The following is a 20,047-nucleotide window of genomic DNA, read 5'->3' as shown; positions in this document are numbered from 1 at the left end:
TGGTACAGATTGAGTCCTGCTAACCCATGCCTGGACCCACTCTAGTTCTGTGGATGAGAGACGCTCTGAAATTACTAGGGTTAAGACAGATTTTGCAAGGTGCAACTACCCCACCAGTGCCCTAGATAGGTGTGACCTACAGGCCCGTGACCATATAGAGAACCTATAGGACAATGCATAGTAATGACTCTGCATTGACTGTCTTTATCCCATTCTACCCAAACCTATCACAACAGATTTCTAGAGCCTTAAAGGCTCATGGGATAAATGCTTACAATTCCCGGGCAGGAAGTTGTGATCCCTCATCTCAAAAACTAAAACATTGCCCCCCCCTTCCTGCAGAGTGGATTAGTCTACTGTATTTCATGCACTGGCTATGTTGGGGAAACTGGCAGGAGGCTCAGCAATAGTGTTTCTGAACATGAAAAAGCTATCCATTTAGCAGATGTGGAGCACTCAGCCATTGCTGAGCACATTACTGAGGCTTTTCATTCCAACTAAGAAATACTGTTCAAGGTTTAGGCCTAAATGGATGTCAGATGAATTAATGAGGCTCATGGCAGAGAAGACAAATGTATGGGATGCATATAAAGTATCAGGTGACACAGAAGCCTATGGCAGGTATAAACTAGTCTTTAATCAAGTCACAAAGGAGGTTAGGCAGTCAAAGGCAGATTACGAGAAATCTTTGGCAAAGGATGCAAAGAAAAACAGCAAAGAGTTCTTTACTTATGTAAACTCTAGAAGGAAAGGGATGAATCACATTGGACCACTTAACATAGATGGGTTGACTATTGATGATCATGCTCAGGTAGCTGATAAACTGAATGGTATTTTGCATCTACATTCACACATGAGGAGTTATTCAATGAGGGGAGTGCCAGAAGTTTATCAAATGCTAACAGGGAGCTAAGTGATTTTGTAATAACTGAGATAAAAGTGGAGGAGAAATTGTTGAAGTTAAACATAAGGAAGGCACCTGGGGGTGGACGGGATCTATCCAGTTATATTAAAGGAGGTAAGTAAACCCTTAGCCATAATTATGAGAGCTTCCTTGGACACAGGAGAGGTGCCCATGGACTGGAGGTTTGCAAATGTATCACCAATTCACAAAGGGGGTTCAAAAGGTGACACAAGTAACTACAGACCTGTTAGTTTAACTTGTGTTCCATTGAAAATAATGGAATCACTGGTTAAAGAAGCATTGCAGGATCATCTAGGCAAGACTGCAGTAATAGTTGAGAAAAGCATGGGTTTGTTAAAGGGAGGTCTTGTCTGACCAATTTAATTGGATACTATGATGTGGTCACAAAGGAACTGAATGCCAAAAATAATTTTGATATCATATACTTGGATTTCAGAAAAGCTTTTGATACTGCTGCACATGGAAAGACCGCTATACAAATTGGAGAGGTATGGCATTAAGAGTAAGTTGCTACAATGAATAAATGGATGGTTGAGGGTGAGACAACAGAGAGTGGTAATCAATGGACTCTGCTTTTTATGGACAAATGTTATTAGTGGAGCTCCCCAAAGTTCGGTGTTGGGCCCATTGTTGTTTTGTATATTTATCAATGATATTGATGAAGGTATATCAGGTTTGATGTCTAAGTTTGCAGATGATACAAAGGTTGGCAGGGTTGTTAATGACAATAAAGACAGTATGCTACTCCAACTGGATCTAGATAAGTTGGGAAGATGTACTGAGAAGTGGCAACTGAAGTTTAACATTGAAAAATGCAAAGTACTGCATATGGGTAGCAATAACCGAAGAGAAATGTACCAACTGTGTGGTACTACACTCAGGCAAGTCAATGATTTATAGGAATTTTGCTAGCAGGGACAGGGAGGTAATTATCCTGTTATTAGCATTAGCATTAGTAGAGGCATTTAATGCAAGAAAGCAAGCTTATGCAGCATCAGCCAAAAAAAAAATAAAGTAAAATAAATAAATAAAAAATAACCACATCCACTTCACCCCTCTGTTTGTTCGAAATACCTGTCCAGCTGAGCCATAAACTTATTTAGGCTATCAACTTCCACGACAAGGGATGGAAGTCTGTACCACCTACCAACCACCCGCTGGCTAAAGGCAAATTTCCGCACATCTATCCTACATCTGTCTTTCCTCAATTTCAATTTATGCCCTCTCAGGTGATTATTCTGAGCAAGAGGAAGAATCCCATCAGCATTGAGTCAAGGCATTGTACACCTCTATCAGATCACTTCGCTGGTGCCTAGTCTTCAGACACTAATTCGCAAAACTTAAACCTTTCTTCGTAAGAGCACCCCTTTGTTCCATTCACTAATCTTGTTGCCCTTCTCTGTACTCGTTCCAGCAGCTCTACATCCTTCTTGAAATGAGTCTTCCAGGCCTTTATACAGTACTCTAGGTGTGGCCTGACCATTGCCTTATACAAGGGAATAATCACCTCCTTATCCCTGCTAGAAAAATTCCTATATATCATTGACAATACACCATGAGCTACTCTTGCAGCCGGGCGACTCCGTAGCCAGGTGGGAAGGAGCAGCAGTGCATAGCACACGCTTCTTGATTAGACCGGGGTTCAAGCCCGTCACCACCAAATAAGGAGGATGCGGAAAGGTCAGGGAAATGATCACCGCATATCCCGGAGCAACATGGCCTTAGTTGCTAATGCTCCTAAAAACCAAATAACAAACAAAACAACAAACTCTTGCCGCCCGTCTGCACTGCTCAGAGAACTTCATATCTGCCTGCACAACCACCCCCAGGTCCCTTTCATTCTCTACCACTGTCAGTGTAGTACCACAGAGTTGATACGTTGCTCTGGGGTTGCTGTTTCCCATATGTAGTACTTTACATTTGTCAATGTTAAACTTCATTTGCCACCTCTAAGCCCATCTGCTCATCCTTTCCAGATCCTGTTGCAGCAGCATAGTGTCAGTAGTGTCCTTGACAACCCTGCAAACTTGGACATTAAGCTTGATATACCATCATCAATATCATTTATAAATACAGAAAACAATAAAGGACCCAATACTGAACCCTGAGGGACACCAGTAATAACATTAGTCCACGATGAGCAGTGTCCATTGATTACCACTCTCTGTCTTCTCCCCCTCAACCACCTCTTTATCCATAGCAGCAATTTGCCTCCAATGCCACACTGCTCCAATTTGTGCAGCAGTCTTCCATGTGCAACAGTATCAAAAGCCTTTCTAAGATCCAAGTATATAATATCAAAGTTATTCCCTGCATCCAGTTCCTTTGTGACTGCATCATAGTATCCAATCAAACTGGTCAGGCAAGACTTCCCCTTAACAAAACCATGCTGTGTCCGAGTTAAAACTGAAGTCTTGTCTAGATGATCCTGCAGTGCTTCTTTAACCAGTGCCTCCATTAATTTTCGGGAACAGAAGTTAAACTCACAGGTCTATAATTACTTGTGTCATCTTTTGATCCTCCTTTGTGAATTGGGGTCACATTTGCACATCTTCAGTCCATGGGTACCTTCCCTGAGTCCAAGGAAGCTCTCATAATTATAGCTAAGGGTTTGCTTACTTCCTTTGCTGCCTCCTTTAATATAACTGGATAGATCCCATCCACCCCAGGTGCCTTTCTTGTGTTTATCTTCAACAATTTCTACTCCACTTTACTCTCAGTTATTACAAGATTCTCTAGCTTACTGCCAGAGTTGAATACACCTCTGGCATTCCCCTCACTGAATAACTCCTCATGTGTGAATGTCGATGCAAAATATTCATTTAGTTTGTTAGCCACCTGAGCAGGATCATCAACAGTTGACCATCGATATCAAGTGGGCCAATCTGATTAATCCCCTTCTTTCTAGACTTTACATAATTAAAGAACTCTTTGCTGTTTTTCTTCGCATCCCTTGCCAAGGATTCCTTGTAATCTGCCTTCGCCTGCCTAACCTCCTTTGTAAATTGGTTACAGATCAACTTATATCTATCATAGGCTTCTGTGTCACGTGTTAATTTGTATGTATCTCATGCATTTTTCTTCTCTGCCATATGCCTCATTAGTTCATCTGACATCCATTTAGGCCTAAACCTTGAACAATATTTCTTAGTTGGTATGTAAAGCCTAGTAGCTTCCAAGGTAAGTTCTTTGAATGCTTCCGATTTTGAATTTGCTGTTGGTAACATCATCAGTTGATCCCACTGTATAGAATTCAAATACTGTCTCAGTCCATCGCAGTTGCCTTTACGAAAGCAATAACCCTTCCCTTTACCCCTAATGGTAGTTACCTCTTTGAGTAAATCCCACTTCAGCACACTGTGATCACTGCCACCTAGTGCTTCATTTATCTGCAGATTCTTAATGCATGAAAAATCACTACTGATAATCAAATCAAGAGTATTCTTCCCTCTAGTTTCCTCCTGAACATGCTGATGTAGAAAATAATCATCCAATAAATCCACAAAAGCCTTGCTGGTGTGTGAGTGACCAGCCCCTAAATTCCAGTCAATATCTGGGAAATTAAAATCCCCCATTATAAGACTCTCTGATTTACTGGCCCACTCTATTTCTCTGTACAGTTTCTTATTATACCCATCAGAGTCATTAGGCCTATAGCACACTCCTACTCTCAATTTTGATCTCCCAATGCTTATGTCACACCAAACTGACTCGACACTGCACTGTCCAGCGATGTCGACTGGCTTCACTTCCTTGGATTTTATGTGTTTCTTAACTAATAGCATAACCCCTCCTCCCTTCCTATCCTTTCTGTAGACGTTGTACTCCCCAAATTCCAGTTCTGCATTCCTTATATCTGTGTGACAGCACATCTCTGAAATCCCAACAATATCTGCCTTTGATGTTTTGAGAAATACCTCAAATTCATCAAATTTATTTACTAAACTCCTAGCATTGGTTTACACGCAAGTATACATGCACCTGCTCTTCCTCTTAGCCACCCTAACACAACCCATGTGTTTACTTGTACCCCAATGATTCCCAGCAGTCTTATTTTCCAGGCTTCTGCTCATTACAATAGAAGCAGTGCAAGAATCACTTTCTCCTCTGCCAGTGGCTACTGTTAATCTATTAGTCCTTGTATCCCACCAATCTAGCAGTTTTCCGACACACCTAACACTGCCTCGATAGCATCAGCAAACATTCTTGCACCCTTTCTATTTAATTGTATCCCATCCCTGTAGAAGCAGTCTCTCCTGTTGACAAGTACAGACCAGGCTGAAAAAAATTCTACCCCTTGAGCCTTGCACAATCTTTCCAGGGCCGAATTGATCGACAGGGCTCTCATCATATACTCCCTCCTATTGTGTCTGGGCAGAATTGCAGACACTTTCAAATTCAACCCTAATTCATGGCTATTTTTCATCAGTGACCTGTACTTGTTAAGTAATTCCGCCGGTCTCCTACTCTTAATATCGTTAGTGCCAACGTGTACAACTATATCACCTTTTGTGTCCTTAAAAGATGATATCCGCTCTACAACATCATCAACCTTTGCCCCTGGCAGACATACCCTGGTCCTGTTCCACCTATCCTTTTTACAAAGCATGTTTCCCGTTTCCCTGACAATAGAGTCACCAACAACTACTAGTTCCTTCGGGACCAGCGCATTCTGCCTTGGGGCTGCCGCTGTGTTGCACAATGACCAAGTGCAAGCTCTGGCATTGGTGTGGGCACCTGCTCACACCAATGCCAATGAGAGCTTGATGGGCCCCTCACTTGTAATCCTTCGAGGGCATCCATCCTGTCCTTCAAGCTCTCATATAGGCCCATAACAACACTGAGTTGTCGCCTGATTTCCTTACACTCCTTGCATCGCGCACATACAAAGACATCCCCCATGGCAGTATCATGTCTCATACCTGTTATATAAGGCAATGGTCTGGCCACACCTAGAGTACTGTGTACAGGTCTGGAGGCCTCATTTTAGGAAGGATGTAGATTTGCTAGAACGAGTACAAAGAAGGGCAACAAGATTGGTGAGGGGAACAAAGGGGTGCTCTTACCAAGAAAGGCTTAAGTTCTGTAAATTGCAGTGCCTGGAGAGTAGGCACCTGCAAGGTGATCTGATTGAGGTGCATCAGGCCTTGAATGGTTTGAGCAAGCTGAATGCTGATGGGATTCTTCCTCTTGCTCAGACTATCAACCTGAGGGGGCACAGTTTCAAATTGAGGAAAGATGGTTGTAAAATAGATGATAGATGTATGGAAATTTGCCTTTAGCCAGTGGGTAGTTGATTGGTGGAACAGGCTTCCATCTTTTGTTGTGGAAGCTAATAGCCTAAATAAATTTAAGGCTGAGCTGGACAGGCATTTGGAATGAATGAAGGGGTGAAATGACAGGGGGTTTTTTTTTGGGTGATGCTGCATAAGCTCGCTTTCTTGCATCGTATGCCTCTACTAATGCTAATGCTTCTGGTTGACCCAGCATGACATTGAGCCACACAACAATGTCATGATTATTGATTGGTCCTGCCATTACCATTGCCACGTCTGGTTGGAGTCACTGCCCATCTCATGCTGTAGTGATTCCTATAACTGAAACACAGGATGTCGTGTCCATCCCATCACTGAGACGACCATCCTCTTGGTTGACAAATTTTGGCATTTACAACGTTCCCAGGCATTACAGCTACAATTGCAAGCTTTCTCTTCTAACAGCTATTTGTTACATACATATAGTTCACCATACATGACTGCCATGGCACACACATAGAGTTCTATATTTCTATATTTTAGATTAATGGTCAGAACTGATGAAGGACGCCTTCCAGTCCGAAAGCTATGTATTACTTACTTTCCTGTATTATTTTTACTTTTTTTTTTTTTCCCCGTGTGAATATCAGCTTATTTTTACATTTTTAACTGTAACCTGTTATTTTAGCCTGTTATTCCGTTTTTGCTCTGTGGCACAATAATTTATTAACATTAATATCCAAAGAATGCCTTTCTACTTTTCTTTGATAACATTCTTAGCCACTGACTTCTCATAATCTGCCTTAGCTTGCCTTACCCACCTCACCCCCAAATGAATTTTATTAGACTAGTTTGTTTACTCTAGATCTATGTATCTCTGACAATTAATAATCGTAGCGTACATTTTTATTTTCTGTCATTATTTAATGAGTTCATCTTACATCAGTTTTGTCTGAATCCTTAAAAAAATATCTTAGTTGGTATAAAACTCTTAGTGTCCTGTATTATTATCTCTCTTAATACCTTCCATTTGGCATTGTGGTGCCTCCATGGGCAGGAGCAGCAGTGCATAGCACACGCTTCTTGATTAGACCGGGATTTGAGCCCATGACCACCAAATACGGAAGATGCGGAAAGGTCAGGGAATGACCACCGCATATCTCCGGAGCAATATGGCCTTAGTTGCTAATGCTCCTAAAAACCAAATAACAACAACAACCATTCTTACTTCTTAGCAACATGGTTTGTCCCATTAAAAAAGAGTTTTAAAAAGTCTGAGCCCATTATACCAATTTTTTCAAAAACAAAATCCCTTCTCTTTATCCTTGACAATAGTTATTGCTTTGAATAACTTCTACATCAATATGCTATGATCTAAAGGTTCCTTTACTTGAAGATTCTTGATATACATGAACCGCTGCTGATAACTACCTCAGGAAAATTGCTTTCTCCTGTTGACTCTAATGTGTTGTTGTAGGAAACAGTCATGTAGACTGAAAAATGTTCTGCTAATGAGGGAACTGCCAACCTGTGAAGTCCGCTTGATATCCGAAAGTTAAAATCCCTCATGATAAGACATTCTGATTTGATGCCCACAGCCGACCGGGCTAGCCGAGTGGGAAAAGTACCTGCCCGGCAACCCAAAGGTCGCGGGTTCGATTCCCGCCTCGGGCTTGGATCAAAGTACTGCAAAAACCTTGGGAGGTGCAATATGGCCACAGAAGCCGATGCACCAACAACTACCAAATCAATCAATCAAAATCATTTGATGCCCACTCTGTTTCCCTATATAGTTGTTATATTTTTCACAGTCATTTTCAGATAACACTGGACTGATTCCATATTACACTGGCCTTTTGTCTACTGTTTTTTTCAGAATTCATCTGCTTCTGCTCCAAAACAATAACTCTCCTCGCCCCTTCCTGTCATGTCTGTTATTTCTTTACATAGTTATATTGCCATATTTACATTCTACATCCCCATTATCAAAGAGTGATGCCATATTTCTGTCAAACCTACAATGTCAGTCAGCATTTGATGACTTAACCAATCTTTTAAACTCAAATTTATTTATGTTCATAGCATTGATATATAAGCAAGTTAATGTGTTCTTTTTCCATATTTTTAGTAACTCTAACACAGCCCATTTAATTGCTGCTTCCACATGTATTCCTGTCTGGCCTTGGGGTCTTCCCCTTTCCTGCTTTTCAGGTTACTGCATATCATAATAGCACAAAAATAGCATGACAGCACAAAAATCAATTCTGCCTCTGCTTATAGCTGTCATTGAATTATTAGGCTGTGTATCCCCAAACCAATAGTTTACCAACCACTTAGTAGCATTTCAAGTATCCTTGCACTTCTTTTGTTGATATGTACTCTTCTGCTTAAAACCAGTCCCTTCTATATATACAGGCACTGGCTGATGAGAAAAATTCTGCCCCACAAGAGTGGAAAAATCTCTCCAAGATCAAACTGATGGACAAGACAAGGCTCTTATCATAAACTTCTTCATGTTATGTCATAACAAAATTTCAGCCCTACTTTAATTTTTCTCAATGTTATCTAATGCTTGTTAAGTAAAGCCTCAGGTTGTTTATATTTAATATCATAAGTAACAACATGTATTTCAATATTTTTTATTTTGATTAAAGTATTTTTTTTGTATTGTTTTTCATGTGTGGAGTTGAAATTAGCATTAAAAAAATTACTTTGCTCAAGTTTTGAAAATATCTGCTGTCTTAATATTGTATAAAATATGCTACCTAGGCCTAAAATGGGATAAATAAAGAACATCCACTGTTTTAATATACAGTAGATTCTGGTTATTTGGGCCACCGGTTAATTGCGGCAGCCGTTTATTTGGGCCAAATCTTAAAAAACAGAAACCAATCGAGAAAATAGCCAGGGTTTACTTCGCTTAATTGGGACAGCATGCCGTTTAATCGGGGCAGGAGACCGCAGCACTTGAGATTACCCTACGATTGTCTCCAACGGTACCACGTGGTTCGGTCGAAATTCTGGAGGTCACAACCATAAAACAATAAAAACAATTAGCAGTCACCTGTTTATTGAGCTTTTCTGTTAGTGAAATCTATCTTACACGGACAATAAACTCAATCTTACTGAATTTGCGATAATACCGACAGCTGGAATTCTGTGGCTTATTATGGTGAAATGTATTTACACTTCCATGAAATCTTCAATCATATAAAAAAAATTAATTTTCGGCTCTTCTCTTCATTCCTATTTTTAAAGCTTTGTAACTCATTACTTAGTTCTCACTTGCACGTATCGTGTTACTTGCAATTTGTGTTTGCCATGTTCTTTGTTATTGATTGCTTATCTTTTTACTATTTTAAATTTTAACCCCCACCCACAAATATCAGTGAACAGAAATGTCAACTAGTTCGTATGTACTTATTACAGTACGTATTAATTATTTTGATTATCACGTATCATTTAATTTTTTAATTGGTAAGGTAATAAAGGGTAAATTTGTGCTTAATATATCTTTGCTTTTATAGCCTGTGGATAATATTCCTCCTATTTTTGCTAATTAGAATCGCTGTTTAATAGAATTAAAATTCAGTTCACAAACATGATCACAATGACTGGCGCTTACTGCACATTGTATAGTGAACAGTACTTTAGTATGCTACCGATCAAATCACGTTCCAATGTGACTCCATCGCAACGTGATTTGATTGTACAGTGAACGAATTGTAAAGAGGGGGAAGTACATTGTATTTTTAACTATTTATGTGAAACTTCGGATAACTGGGGCAGCCGCTTAATCGGGCCAAAATGCACTAGTCCCGATGTGTCCCAAATAACCGGAATGGACTGTTAATGGAATGAAAAGCATGTTATTTAAAAAAATATACAAAAAGTTTAAAATAATATGAATTGATACATTTTTAGCAATTGAAAAAAAATTAAATTACATTGATCAGCAAGATACATAAAATTGCTTGATTCACATTTAATGCTTCTTCCCCTGTTGTTTGTACCCCATACCTGGGGAATCTCTTGTCACTGGCTAGCAATAGTCAGCTGGCATTGCAATGAACACACCTTTTTTATTTTGTCTCCTCTAAGTCTCGGAAATTTTTCTTTGAGATATTTGAAAGCTGGTCCTTGATCCATGGCCTTAACAAATTGTTTCATAAGTCTCAATTTTATGTGTAGAGGAAGGTAACAGGATTCTTCTTGGCTCAACTAAAAGTAAACTGCAGCTATTATCAACCCACTGCTGGATGGAAGCCCCTCAATGATTCATGTTGTCAAATGGACCATAATCTGCCACGCTGGCCCAGTGTGGGTTGGAAAATTGACCATATTTAGCAGTCAGGGGCTTGAACCTGGTCTACTCAGTGTGTGTGCTACTGCACTTTAGCTCCTGGCTACTCTTTTCTTGTGTAATGAGAATACCATGCTCTACTGACCCATTTGCAAAGAAAACAGTAAAATTTTGTGTTTCCCTACTGCATTCCTAACAAGATGGCAATAACTTTTAAGTCATTGCAAATTATTGGTACTCCTTGTAGTTGATGTATTCAATAAGACGCTTGGTGTTATCTTATGATTCTTTCATATGAACTGCATGGCCTGTTGGAATTGATGGTAGTACATTGCCATTATGTAGTAGCACTGCTTTTAAACTCAATTTAGAAGAATCTATGAATAGCCTCCAGTCTTGAGGGTTGTGGTCAGTATTAAGTGAGCCTGTTATGTCAGTGCAGGCAAGAAAGTTTTTTCCCATTTTAAAAAACTGGGTTAAATCATTCTGGCAGAACCAGTATACACACACTTAAACATTATCTTGAAGGAAATTCCATCTTTGCAGTCTCCTAAAAGTCCTGTCTTATTTTTTAGTAAATCAAGATCTCTGATAAGATCATTTAATTCATTTTGCATAATTTTGTGTGGCTGTAGAGAGGAGAAATTGGAAATTAAATCAGGATTCGAGTGTTGGCATTTGAGGTGAGCAGATGCGCTTCTTCAGGGCTCCTCAGTTAAGTGGATTGGATTACTGTTGATTAGTGCTTTTAAATATTTGATTTATTTAGATATTGTTGGATTATTTTGTTATAGGTTTTCCTGTAACAGTTTGATTTTAATAATATTATAGATATAATTTTTTAAAGTTAATTTTCATTGATATTTAGCTAATTTTATAATGGTAGTTACGAGATCTGCCTTAAACATGTCACAGAATATCGTGACTCACATGGAAATAGCCGATGGCGATTTATGGGTAAGTCATGATTTAATCAGTTGCGGAACCTGTGGAATGTTTTCCAAGGTCGACCTTATGACTAATGATAGCTCACCTGGGGATTCTTTTCTTTGTGATCAATGTAAGGAGTGCACCGATCTTAAATTACAATTTGGTGCACTGATGGAACAATTTGAGTCCCTGAAAAAAACGGGTGCTTGCCTTCAAGAATAATGCATCTGGGAGCTCGTCAGGGACTCAAGACTCCATCAATCTACCAAGTGATGCACACCCGATTCGGGCCTCAAAACAGAAAAACCAAGTGCAAACTACTCTGGTTAAAAAGGACATTGTTTTATTAGGAGACTCCATTGTTAGGGAAATGGGGAATATTTTTTGTAATAAGGATAGATGGAGTAGAACCAGGGTATGTCTGCCGGGAGCAACTATTAATGATGTCACCAACAGATTGTCAGATTTTAAGGGGGGGTAAAGAGAATATTATTATTATTCATGTGGGGACTAATGACATTAAACCTACACGATCTGATGAGTTGTTGGAAAAATACAGGACCATGTTGAGGAAATGCTGCGAGCTAGACAACAGTGTCTATGTGTCTGCAATTCTACCCAGACACGATAGGAGGGATTATATGTTAAAAGCCTTGTGAATTAACTCAAGACTTGAAGGTTTTGTTGTTTGATTTTTAGGAGCATTAGCAACTAAGGCCATATTGCTCCGGGATATGCGGTGGTCATTTCGTGACCTTTCCGCATCCTTCGTATTTGGTGGTGACGGGCTCGAACCCCGGTCTAATCAAGAAGCGTGTGCTACGCACTGCTGCTCCTTCCCACCTGGCTACGGAGGCGCCTCAAGACTTGAAGGACTCTGCAAGGCTTTAGGGGGGAAATTTCTATCAGCATGGTCCACACTTGTAGGTAGAAGGAATTTGTTTTGTAGAGACAGGATACACTTAAACAAAGGTGGTGCAAAAGTTTTTGCCAGTATTATTGAGGATACCTTAAAGGTTCAGGGAAACTGCTAGTTAGGGGGGATGTGGGTAATACTGACACGTGTTTATCTGATAATATTGGTCAATGTAACTCTTGCACATACCTCAAGAGTTCTTATCTGTTTCCCCAACTGGACATATTATCTAGATGTTCTGGGGCAGAAATGTTTCAAGTGAGCAGGTAGCTAATGCCAGGGAAGAGAGCCTAAAAAACTTCCAAGGGTTGTGTTAGGGTTGTTAAATATACAAGAACAGTAAGTCTTAATTGTTTATATAGTAATGTTAGAAGTGTCGTCAATAAAATGAGCAAATTTGAACTGCTGGTTAAAACAAGTAATGCGAACATAATAGGGCTTACGAGTTTCGGTATGGCTTGTATATAGTGTATTTAGGAAGGATAGGGAAGATAGAAGGGGTGGTGGGGTAATGCTTCTTATCAGAAGCAGCCTGAGTGCGACGATAGCTTTCCCGGATTCAGACGTTTCATGTGCTAGTATAGAATCTGTATGGTGTGAGATAGTTGGAAACAAAGGTATAATGCGAGTAGGAGTAATTTACAGACCAGGTGATTGTGAAGATTATGATGAACGCCTCTACATGCAAATGGAATGGGCAAGTAAACGTCAATGTCTTATTATGGGTGATTTCAATTTGCCTCTAATTGATTGGAGTAAATGGGAAGGAAACTCGACATGAGGATCAAAATTTTTAAATCAACTATATGACTGTTATTTGTATCAACATGTCAGGGAAAGTACTAGAGAAAAGAATATCCTAGACCTCATCATCACCCATGAATCAGATGACATAACAGGGCTGACAGTATAGGAACCAGTAGCAGTATGTGATCACGGAGTTCTACGATGGATGATGAAGAGAGAGGCAGCAGCAGTAAAAGGCAAAGGAATGGGTTATAATTTCAGAAAAGGAAATTACGATGGCTTAAGGTACTACATGGCCTCTATTAACTGGGTAGATATCGCGCAGAGAATGAATACAATTGAACGCTTATAAAACATTAATCACAGACGTCTTGAATGCGTATTTACCATTAAAAAATACTCCACGAGGAGGGTTCCAAGTTGGATGAATAGTGAAGTTGCCACATTACTTGAGTAGAAAAAGGTGGCATGGAAAGGTTACACAGCAATAAAAAGTACTGAAGCCTATAACAGCTACAAGATGATCTGTAATAGAGCCACAGAAAATGTTCGACAGGCAAAGGCAGTTTATGAAAAATCACTAGCAAACAGAGCAAAGAGGGGGGGGGGATAAGGAATTCTTCACATATATAAATGCTAAGAAAAGAAGGACAAACCAGATCGGACCTTTACGTAAGGGAAAGGGGGTAGTATTAAATACACCAGCTGCCATTGCAGATGATCTCAACAGTTATTTTGCATCGATATTTACAAATGAAAAACCTTTTGTTTTTGTGGCAATGGGAAATTGTAGGAGCGAAGTTGAAAAATATGTAATTAATGATATTGAAATTTCGCAAGATTATTTAATGAAAAAACTTTCGAGCCTACAGGCCAGTAAGGCTCCTGGAGTTGATGGAATATACCCTATAATCTTAAGGGAGGCAGCAAGTGAGTGCATTGAACCACTGAGGCTAATTATGTGAGCATCACTAGACTCTGGGGAGATTCCCTTGGATTGGAAAAGTGCCAATGTATCTCCCATACATAAGGGTGGCTCTAAGAGTGAAGTGGGAATTTATCGACCTGTCAATTTGACTTCAGTGGTAGGGAAAATCATGGAGGCAATGATCAAGGGTGGAATTCAGCAGGATCATTTGGATCGAATTGAAATTCTCAAGGATACTCAGCATGGTTTTGTAAAGGGAAAATCATGTTTAACAAATCTGGTTCGCTATTTTGAAAGGGTCACTCACGAGCTGGATTTAGGGAATAATTTCGACATTGTTTATTTAGATTTCAGCAAAGCTTTTGACTCAGTCCCACATGAACGGTTGCTTTATAAGCTGGAACAGGTTGGAATCGCTGGGAAAATCCTTAGATGGATAGCAGGATGGCTTCAGGGCAGGAGGCAGAGGGGTTGTGATAAATGGCTATTCTTCAGATTGGGTTGATGTAAGAAGTGGGGTTCCCCAAGGATCAGTATTAGGCCCACTGTTGTTTTTAATTTTCAAAAACAACATCGATGAAGGGATAGAGGGCGTAATGTCTAAATTTGCAGATGATGTTAAAATTGGTAGAGTAGTTAATGATCACTGTCAAGCTGAGCTTCTTCAGAGAGACCTAGATAGGCTTGAGGAATGGTCAGAAAAATGGCACCTATGCTTTAATCCAACAAAGTGTAAGGTATTACAGTAATCCCAAAATAACTTATTCACTTGGTGGAGTTCAACCAAACCCAGTATTGGAGGAAAGGGACTTGGGTGTTGCGATACGGTCAGACATGAAATTCTCTGAGTATTGTAAACAGGTTGCAAGGAAAGCCCATGGTGTCCTGTCGATGATCTATAAGGCTTTTGTTAGACCACACTTGGAATACTGTGTTCAAGTATGGAGACCGCACCTAAAGAAAGATATCAAGCTTCTTGAAAGGGTGCAAAGACGGGTAACTCGCCTGGTGAGATCGGCAAAAGGGCATCCTTATGAAGAAAGACTTCAAATATGTGGGTTGCAGAGTTTGGAAACTAGACACCTTAGAGGAGATTTGATTGAGGTGTTTAAGGCTCTGAGAGGCATCAGTAAAATGAGGACGAAATTTTCAAGATTATAAATGATGAATTTACGTCTCCTAGAACTAGGGGACATAACTAGGTGAATTTATGTCCCCTAGAACTAGGGGACATAAATTTACGGTGGGAAATGTTTAGATTGGACTGCAGGAAGTTTTATTTTAGCCAGCTACTTATAAATTACTGGAATAAGTTGCCTCATGGGTGGTAGAGGCTGACAGTTTGGGGAAATTCAAAGGTCATCTGGATAGTACCTTCGGGTCAGGGAAGCGCATAGGATGATAGATTTAATTTCCTTTTCTTTTATTAATTATTATTATTTATTTTATTTTTATCATTGTTTTATTTTTTTTTTTTTTTTGGCTGGTGCAGCATAAGCCATAGGCTTTCTTGCACCATGTGGCCATTACTAATACTAATGTGGAGGGTTCAGGTGATTTATCTCAGCCATCACCTGACTTCTCATCAGATTTTAAAACATATTCAGCTGGCCACTAACGAATGGAAAATCTTTCTCCATAAGGTACAGGCCGAATAGCAGATGGTATATTTGGTTAGCTTAAGGCCCAGTTTTTCTTTTTGGAAATCCCCTACTGAAGCGATGGTACTATATAAAACTAACGGTCTGTTATGTGATCTGAAGGCTCTTTCCCTGGCAAAAGGCATTGAGCGGCCTTTGTGATTTAACCAGCTGCAGAGATTAGAAACACAAATATGAGGTGCCTAACATTGCAGCAAAATAAGTTTTATGCTTTTTTTATTATCAGAGGAGTAATGGAAATTTTCTGTGATGCAAATGTCACTTAACTACAAACATAAGAAAAATTATCCACACTATTTACACACTTACAAAGCATGCTAAATTTTAAGTTTTTGCTTAGTCGAAAACAATTAATAGCATGTAATAGATGTACTGTTATGGATACCAAACTGTTTAGTGATATCACTCTTAGGCTACACACCATTATTTACAGCTTGTAAAATACAGGATTAGTCAAAATGTTGTTAACAACTTTGACAGTCATTTTAAAGTAACTACATATTTTTCTGTAAAAAAAAAAAAAAAAAAGCAATCAAGTGAAAGCATGAATATCGAAGTTTTTAACAGTTACCTTACAGTTCCTAAATATGGACCCCACATGTGACCCTGCACACATCAATGTGGTAATCAGGTTTATGCCGCACTTTCTCCAGCATATCGTTGATCTGAACAACAGCTGCAGCAATACTCCTCACAACTGCTGCAAAGTAACAGGTAAGGAGGGCACAAACATCAAATCTTTGACAAAACCCCCATAGATAAAAATCTAAGGGAGTGTGAGTTATTTCCATTTTGTGTCAGCTGCAGCAGCAACTACTCGATCAGCATGTCAAGGTAAGAAATGCCATTCACAATGTCTTCAGCAAAACTTTTACTTTTGGACTTTCCCATTCATGTTTTTTGGGAAGGGTTTTTTTTTTTTTGGCTGATGCTCTATAAGCTTGCTTTCTTGCATCATATGCCTCTACTAATGCAAATGTTCCACAGTTTCATGTTGATTCTTTCCCCCCATCAAGCTGTGACCACCAAATACAGAGGATGCAGAAAGGTCAGGGAATGACCACCGCATATCCCCAGAGCAATATGGCCTTAGTTGCTAATGCTCCTAAAAAAAAACCAAATAACAATAATAAATAAATCCCCCCCCAGATGTGAATGATGTGTCAGTTCACTTTACCATTGAGATGAAACATAGCTCCAGTAAACACTAATCTCTCCATGAAATTTTTAACAGTTTCACACAGTTCTTGGATGTTACATCAAAATTTATGCCTAGAAACTTTGGGGTTTTAGGGCTTGTAAAAAATGAATTTTGTAAGGACACGTGGAGAGTTGCCTTCTGAGAATATGTCAAACACTTTTCTGTGGAATCCCAAGCTCTCTACTGGCCTTGTTAGTCAATTTGCAGGGATTCCTAAGATCTTCCTGCTACACATGTTCTACAGTCAACACGAATACATCTGGAATGCAGATGCATCCATGCTCGATGAACAGTTTATACCACTTGATGGAGTCTTGAATTGGTGGATTTCTGTGAAATTTAGTTTGGAATGATTGCTGCCCTGAAATACTTGATTTTGTTTCGTGATATAACAGAGAACACAAAATTATTTCTTCACAACTGATGCCATTTTGAATGCGGTAAATACAACTTTGATATCTACACTTTAATTTGATAGCATTTTTGTCACAGAAACTTATGTATCTTTGACATAAGTTTCTGTGACAAATTTGACATAAACTGTCAAAGTTGTCAACAACATTTTGACTAATCCTGTGTTAATTTTGTCTGTGACTGGCAAAACTATGAGCTTCACAGGAGTCATACCAATAAACCAAGCATCTCTACATACTGTGTAATGAAATGTAATTAATTTCTAGTTGAAGTAATTTTATTAATGAGCATGGAAAATCATCAGTAAGCGATTTCTCACAGTCAGTCTGTAAGCTCATTATTAGCTTTGATATTCTTTGATTTTGAAATGCAAATTGAAATATAAAAGTAAAAAATAAGAGAGTGGTGGAAATTTTGGGTCATTATAGAGAATGTGTTCATCTTTCAAGGTTGTTATAACAAATGTAAAATAGCATTATGTTTTTTGATACCTATAGTGATCATTATAATGTACTGGGACAATAAAAAGAGGGTTTACTATAAAGCACTTCTGCTGTATTTAAATATAATAATTTTCATTTATTTTGTTAAATTAAATCAAAGAAACAATTTTTTTTTTCTTCTGAATACAAAAACAATTTTACAGGTAAATTATTAAAAAATTGTGAAATTGCACTAATATTTAATTAAAAACAATTTAAGCCATGTTTCGCCAATGTAAAATAACAAAAACAATATAGTAATATTTTGTTTTGGATATTTTAAATTGGGTTAAGATCAGGCTTTTTCTTGGTCATGAAAGTGTCTTGTATCTATTGAGTAGAAAATAATGACAAACATAAGCATTAAAATTAAAATACAGTAGAGCATCAGTTATTCAGAATAATTGATGTCAGACCTCTTCCGGATAGGCAAATTTTCCATATAATCGAACCTGAAAATTTTATGGATAATTTTTCCAGTAAGATTAATTAAATTTAAAAAAAATATATAAAAACCAATCTCAGAAACATCCATCCAGGCATTTTTATGATTTTGATACAAAACAGGAAAATAAGAAAGATTTTTAACTGATCTTGGTTTTTTTTGACTTACCGGTAACAAGCATGGACAATGTGTGTGTCCGAGTGGTATTTGCACACATAAGAATTGTAACTCGCTCTTTTCTCATCTTAAAACTTGGAGCAGGCATTTCTCTTTTAGTGGTAATGCTTTCCATAGTAAGCCCATCTCATTAACATTATAAACGTTTTCGTTCTCTTAATTTGCTATAACTGAAGAAAACTTACTTTTCAAAGGACACTGCTGCTACTTATTCGTCTGCAGAAAGTTTCTCGCCTTGAATATCTATATAGTTCATGTATACCGTGTCTGAGTTTAAAGTTTTTTGGCCAACCTGTGCTTGCCTTAAAATCTTCATTACCTATTAATTTTCAATTAAAATCAATGCTTTTTCACACAACATTGGGCCAGACACTGATTCACCTAAACTTCGCTCTGAAGCAAACAAAAAAAATAAAGTGAGTGCACTCTCTAAAGCGGCATTTTTAGGTTTCAACATTTTTCCCCTGCTAGATTCTTCTTCACTATCCATAATCAACACAAATGCTGTTATAGCATTGAATTAATTAATGTGTCCCCACATTAATCTCTCGAGAGATTTCTTAAATTTTCACCTTTCCTAATTCTGTTAATAATTACTGTTTTTTGTTGCAATGTTAAAACTACTCATTTTTTTTTTGTTCACATTTTACCTTAAAAGAAAATGAGAAAAATAATAAATTGCACAGTTTCGGGCCGATATTATTCTTACCGAATCTGAAGCTAAACTAATCTGAAATTCACTCGTGGTTTCTGAGAAAACCCAGTAGTCTTCTGTGATATTTTTCTAAAGCAGTTTTCGGTTTATTGTGCTTTCTGTTTTGTTTATTGGACTTTTTATTTTGTTCTGTTATAAACAGGTAGTAAACTCGATCTTTCGCTTATTATAATCAAAATTCAGTTTGATTTGATTGCTACAGGTTATAGCAATCAAACGTGATTGCTATAACCTGTACTACCATTAATAAAAAAAAGAAAGATCAGCCTTTAAAATTATTCTAGATAACTGACTTCTGTATAACCAATGCTCTACTGTACCATTAAAATTGTTAAACATTTACCAGCAGCTGACTGGCACATTTTTAGTTTTGTGGCATGGAATAAGCATGGAAAATGCAGTTAGTTGTCTGTTGGAAGTGAAAAGCACTTTAGGTAGTAATTTAAGTTTCAGCATTTTTTGTATATTTGTACATTCACAAAAACCCTTGATTGTTTGAAGTACAACCCACACCATCTGACTTGTAAGAAATTTCACTATGGATGCTAACAGTCTGAGTGGAATTCTTCATCTGTTTCCCCTCCTATGTTGCCTATCAGAGTCATGTTTAAATTTTGGCTGATCAGAGGGAATACTGGTCATCCAGTGCTCTGGAGATTACTTTGAATATTCTCTGGCCCAGTTTAAATGTTCTGTTAAAGTATGCTTGCCACAAATCCCTGTCTGACTAATGATTTTTAAACAATCACAGAACTTTCTTTACTCCAACATGTTTTTCCCATGCTGTGGATAAAGTCCTTTGTTTTCTTGGCAAATGCTTTAATACTCTGTTTTGCAATATTTATAGAGATCATTCTTCCACTCTTTTCTTCTGGTAACAGTGTTTCAAAAAAGCTAGAAAGCAGCTGCAAAACTGAAGATTTATCACAATGCAGAGGAGCAGCTATT

The 20,047-nt window shown here is 38.3% G+C and overlaps 1 protein-coding gene across 3 annotated transcripts in view; it reads left to right on the top strand.

Annotated features, from left to right (window-relative positions):
* Positions 1 to 20,047, top strand: part of LOC150087170 (transmembrane ascorbate-dependent reductase CYB561) — a 209,050-nt gene that overhangs the window by 185,919 nt on the left and 3,084 nt on the right. The window contains exon 6 of one of the 3 annotated variants that reach the window (XM_090371864.1): positions 8,596 to 8,717. The exons of the other annotated variants lie outside the window; for them this stretch is intronic. The gene's annotated coding sequence lies outside the window, so the exon portion shown is untranslated. Of the gene's footprint in view, positions 1 to 8,595; positions 8,718 to 20,047 lie in introns of those variants that run through there. 3 annotated transcript variants of the gene reach the window in all.

The sequence above is a fragment of the Mastigoproctus giganteus genome, chromosome 4 (assembly GCF_048544385.1).
Source record: "Mastigoproctus giganteus isolate SK-2022 chromosome 4, ASM4854438v1, whole genome shotgun sequence".
Lineage (NCBI taxonomy): Eukaryota > Metazoa > Arthropoda > Arachnida > Uropygi > Thelyphonidae > Mastigoproctus > Mastigoproctus giganteus.
Note: the sequence above shows the minus strand (reverse complement) of the source record. Positions and strands in the feature narration are given on the sequence as shown.